Source organism: Trachymyrmex cornetzi, unplaced genomic scaffold, assembly GCF_001594075.2.
Source record: "Trachymyrmex cornetzi isolate Tcor2-1 unplaced genomic scaffold, Tcor1.1 scaffold359, whole genome shotgun sequence".
NCBI classification, from domain to species: Eukaryota; Metazoa; Arthropoda; class Insecta; order Hymenoptera; family Formicidae; genus Trachymyrmex; species Trachymyrmex cornetzi.
In genome coordinates, this window is record NW_017298310.1 from 784,589 (window position 1) to 790,726 (window position 6,138).

Here is a 6,138-nt window from a genome sequence, read left to right on the forward strand (position 1 = left end):
AATATTTTTCGCAATAAATTTATTAACAGTTTTTATAGATTAACATCTTTATAATATATGATGCTTGATGGTAGCATCAAATTATTAATAAAAATTGCTTGTCAATTTTTAATTCGCGATTACTAGAGTAGTTTTAATTGCGTTTATTTAGTCCGGAAAAACAATTCGGCGCGCAGTTTGAAAAAGACTACAATATGGTATATATGCTAGTACATATATAGGATATATTAGTAATTCAAGATTGAATTATTTAAAGCAACGAAGATCCAGCTCGGACCGTAATAGGCAGTTACATTATATTATCACATTAAAATTACCTTTTTTACAAAAAGGTAGAAGAGAGAAATGGCGCCAAATGTACGCGCTTGTATGTGTGCTCCTTGAAGAAAAAAATGACTTTTTATTCCAAACCTATTCCAAACCTATTTTCCAAACTACTAAAATAATAATAATGTTTTTTAAAAATGTGTGAAATCTTTAAATTACGTCAATTATAAACAGAAATTACGTCTCGTTGAAACATTAATATTGTATAACTACTTTTAAAGAATAAAACTCAAGTGATCTTTAATAAATAAAAAAATTTTTTATATAAAAAATTTTTTTATTAAAGATCACTTGAGTTTTGTTCTTTAAGAGTAGTTATACAACATTAATGTTTCAACAAGACGTATTTTCTGTTTATAATTTACGTAATTTAAAGATTTCACATATATTTTTGAAAAAAAGTTATTATTACTTTAATAGTTTGGAAAATAGGTTCGAAATAAAAAGTTATTTTTTTCTTCAAGGAGCACACATACATTTGGCACCTTTCTTTTACTTTTATGTAAAAAAACGTAATTTTTATGTAATATCACGCGTTTTGTACTGTTAACCGTATTGCAGCACTAAGTATATTTTACTGTAAAAATTTTTTACTTGAAATAAATATTTTCAATTGTACTTCTTTGATTCCTTTATAATTTATTGAGTTGGAATGGAAAAATATACTTGGGTTGAAATAGGAAGACCTTTAAATGATAATAAGAAAATATGTATCACTTAGATTTTATTTTTAAGAAATAAAAGTTTGTAATAGATTTATAATATATAGTTTTATGCACTTTAATTTTATTTTTTAAAACAAATAGTACGACAATAATATTTGGAGAAAATGTGTATTATGTTTATAGTTGACTCAATTTAGAGATTTCGTATATTTTTTTGAAAAAAAAATATATTTGAATTGAATAAAATAACAAAATTTTCTTGTATCATTTTTTAAATAAAAATATAACAAATATTTGTATGAACTTTTTAACATACAAATTTTTACTTGTATATATGTTTAACCGGTTAAGTGGTATTGTAGCATATATGCACAAAAAGAATCCGTGCCAAAAGTGGTATTGTAGCATATATGCACATCTTGAATAACTTCTATATTATTCAACGAATTTGCTTGAAATTTGGTATACTATTGTTTTTTGGGCTTCTGAACTCGATTTTGGCGTCAAATTTGTAAAATTTGATGGCGAACACAACATGGCGACTAATACGTTGAATGAAAATGGCGATTTTTGTATATATATTGCAATTACGTTTTACCCCCGCAGTTAGCTGGTGAATATGTCACGCCATGTTTTGCCAAATTTTGGTATATTTTAGTTCACAATTGACGCCTACCACTTTTGGCACGGAATGTTTTAAAAAGCCTACCACTTAACCGGTTAATAATTCTTTAATAATACATAATCCAAACTGCGTTTTCAGTTTACAGCTTTAATCTTCTTTACGATGCGTTTCTTCAAAACTCTTTAACACCACCACACATTAATTTTACAAGTTATTTAAATTCTAACACTACTACATCACTTATTAGTATGACATTTTTTATATTAATTTTATGAAACAATTGTTTCTCTCGAATATTTTTCTGGAACGAAGTAAGCAAAATAATTTCAAAATGACTGCGTTCTGCAGAAAAAGCAATTTTCTTTAATCGGATATGTAAATTCTAAAATATTCTAAGAGATATAAAAATTATGTAAAACTATATATAAATAAAAGAATTTTTCACATGATCAGATTTTCAATATAATTTTGTAACTTTTTCAAAAATTTTTCACATTTTTGTATAAAACTTAGAATATTTCAGAATTTACATATCTGATTAAGGCCGCAGCACAAATCTTTGTATAACACATAACGCATAAGGCATAAGTAGATCAACCAATAAAAATTTTTTCGTTAATTCTACGTGGTCTACAATAAATATCGTAGCGGTCGTAGGATCTTAAGTTGTAGAAAATTGATCAATCAGTCGATAGTCGATTATTCTTCTCATATTCAACTGTAATTGGTTAATTTTCTACGACTTAAGATCCTACGATTACTACGACTTCTATTGTAGACCTCACGTTCCTTTTCACGGAAAAGAGAAATTTTTATTGATTTTTTATGCGCAATACACATTACGCGTTATGTAAAAGTCTGTGCTGCGGCCATTACGATGATATATTTTCACGAAGCGATGCCACGAATGACAGCGACCTAGCTCTCTATTGATATATCGATACAGAGCTAGCGAAACCAATGAAATATAATAAGTTTGTTCTTCTTAATACACGAGAAGTGTAAAGTGTACGTACACCATACACTTTTACACTCCACATTTTGGGGTGGGGGGAAATGTCGTGTAAAGTGTAGGCTTTTTAAGGAGAATGTCAAAGTGTATGTACATACAACAGCTATTTACAGGGCTCGGTAAAATAACTGATACAACCTATTTAAAATATAAAATATAAAATAAGTTCCAGAAACTTATTTTAAATATAAAATCGTAGGAGTCGATAAAAGAGTGATACGACTTATTCGATATAATAAATATAAAATAGGTTCCAAAAATTTATGTAAAATATTAAAATACGTTGCAAAAAATTATTAAAAATATGAAATAAGAAATAGGACTCTGGAATGCATTTTATTTATTTAAAATATATAATAACTTTTATTTAAAATGTCAAAATAGCTTGCTTTTTTATTTTAATTTCTTTTTGAAGAATATTCTTATTTTAAATAAGAAATTGTTTTCGAAAATTTATTTAAAATAACTTATTTTATATTTAAAGAAGTTCTTGAAATCTATTTTTTATTTTAAGTAAAAACTACATTTCAAAAATTAACTCGAAATATAAAATAAGAAATATAAATTTTAAATAAACGTTTTAAATAGAAAATACAAAAAATATTTTAATAATTTTATTTATATTTTAATATATTAACATACATTTGAGTATACATTTATAAGTTTATAACATTTCAGATTTTACTTTTTCAGTTTTTTTATAACTATAACTTCTAATTAATGTTATTATAGTTATACTTAGTATTAGGCAACAAAATAGGTATTTAAGTAATAAGAATATATAAACTTAATAAGTAATTATTATATTACTTATTAAATTCATAATTATAAGTAATTATTATAAATAAAATGAAAATGATAACTGATATGATTTATCTTCCTTTCTAAAAAAGGAAATGTTAAGTCGATTGCTCGCATATCTCGAAGTTTATCGTCGCCGCTTTTCCGCGATGCTGATTGGTTCTCTCGCTGCGTTTACTTCGTGAGCGGCTGTCATCGCGGAGATCACTCGTCTGATGGATGTGTGTCGTTGTGGGATTAAGTTACATGATCTAAATTTCAATGATGAGCCATTGGTGAAGGAACCGTTTGTGAAACGTCGTGAGTTGTTGAAACAGCATTTCAAGGAAGTGGAAGGTGAATGGAAATTCACTAATAGTTTAGATGCCTCGACGATGGAAGAGGTGGACATTTTTTTGGACGAATCTGTGAAGGGAAATTGCGAAAGTTTGATGGTAAAGATGTTGGAAAAGGAGGCGATCTATAAGATCGCGAAGCGATCGAGAAACTAGCTGAAGCAGAAAAAGGACTACATGGATGGCGTCGGTGATACGCTCGACGTAATTATAATCAGTGGTATTAAAAATCGTTCTTTGACGAATCGAGTCAGTTTCATAACGAACATTATTAAACCCAAATAAGGATGCCGTACAAACGTAGTATTTGTGATGTATTATATTTTCAGTTATTACCCATACAACACAGAAACTTGTAGTAACATTGCAGAAATGTTGCAATGTTGCAGATTGCACTGTAATATCGCTGCAACATTGCAGGTATTAGAAATTATAATTATATACAATACATATTACGGTGCAAAATAACGTAACATAACATAATATACTATAACATTTGTTCTTTTTCTGCACTTTTTTTATTTATATCACAATTGTATTTCAAATTATATTCAGTAATAATAAAATAACTATTTTTAATAATAGTTGCAGATACATTGCACTGCAATATTGCTACGACATTACAGTGCAATCTTGCTGAAGGCAGATTTTTATGATCTATGACATTGCAACAAGGTTGCAAATACATCGTGCAATCTATATGCAATATTACAACATTGCAATGTTATGAGATGTATCTGCAATCATTTTGCAATCTTTCTGTGCTGTGTGAGTAGTGGTTTTTAAGAAAAATAAAAGGAATTCATAGAAAGAACTGAAAAGATAATTAAAAGAAGGAAAAGAGGTGTAAAAAAAAGCATAATACTGTATAGAGCAAAGTTAGTATTCATTATACTTGTGTTTTCATCATGTATTTTATTTTCTTTTCAGAATAATGATAATATTTTCTTTCTCTCATGAAAAAGGAAGGACACATGGAAAGAAAAATACAAGAAAGAAAAAAAAGTAAAAAGAAGGAAAAAAGTATAAAAAGAAGCATAACGTTATATTCCTATACAGCGTAGAAAGATTGCAAAATGATTGCAGATATATCTCATTGCAACGTTGTAATATTACAAATAAATTACGAAATGTATTTTCAATTGTTGCAATGTCATAGCATCATAAAAATGTCCGTTTTCAGTAAGATTGCGCTGTAATGTCGTAGCAATGTTGCATCGCAACGTATTTGCAACTATTATTAAAAATAGCTTTTATTATTACTGAATGTAATTTGAAATACAATTTGAGATATAAATACAAAAATGCAGAAAAAGAACTAATCAATATATATTTTATATTATATATAATTTTATATATAATTTAATATAATTTGTATATTTTATACTTGATTGCAAATTTTATATGCAAGTATAGGGTAAAATCAGGGATTATGGCATAGGCTACTAATATGGAATAGTTGCTTATTTTTTCAACAAAGCATTGCAATCTGGCGGCAATCACTGAAAGTTATTGCAACAGTTATCAAAAACTACAATAGTTTTTGAATTATAATTGGTTAAGAATAGTGTGTAATTCGAAAACTATTTATAGCCTCGAGATTTTCGTATTAGGATTTTTGTTTTAGAATGTTCAAAAGATCTGAGAAATAATAATAGAGGCTATAAAACTAAAATGGTTTTTAACTTATAAGCATTTAAAGTTAGCTTATAATTAAAAAAATTATTATAGTTCCGATATTTTCGTATTAGGATTTTCGTCTCAAAATTACCTCAAGAATATGTCCTTAAGAAGAAATGCGATAGTTGTGAGATACCCTGTATATTTTACACTTTATGCAGGTGCACCTATTTTGTACATATTCGTAATTGATAAAATGGAAATATTAAGAAACTACACGTAATCTATTTCATTATTTTGCAATATTCAGAAAATTTTTTTAATCCAAATATTTCAAAAAATTCTGATAATTGAGTATAAAGTTTGAAAAATCTTGTCGCGCTGCGGCGATGACATATGTTTCAACGAACACTATAATTCTTAAATTAATGGAAATAATTAACAATCATATAACGTGTAATTGACATATGTTTCCATATGCGCAGTCCATTACTCAAAAGCCAAAATCTTTTTAATGTCTCTGTAACAATTTGTAAAATCTTATCCCCGTAATATGTACTTAACAAAATTACCTTTTTAAAAAAAGGTAAAAAAAAAGGCGCCAAGTGTGCATGTACCTTCCATAAAAAACTGTACTTTATATAAACTAAAAAAAAACCGTTACATAAATAATATAGTTCAAGTAGTAATGTTGTTAATTTTTTATTATAAACTACCCCTCAATAGTACGTATGCATGTATTAAAAAAGAAAT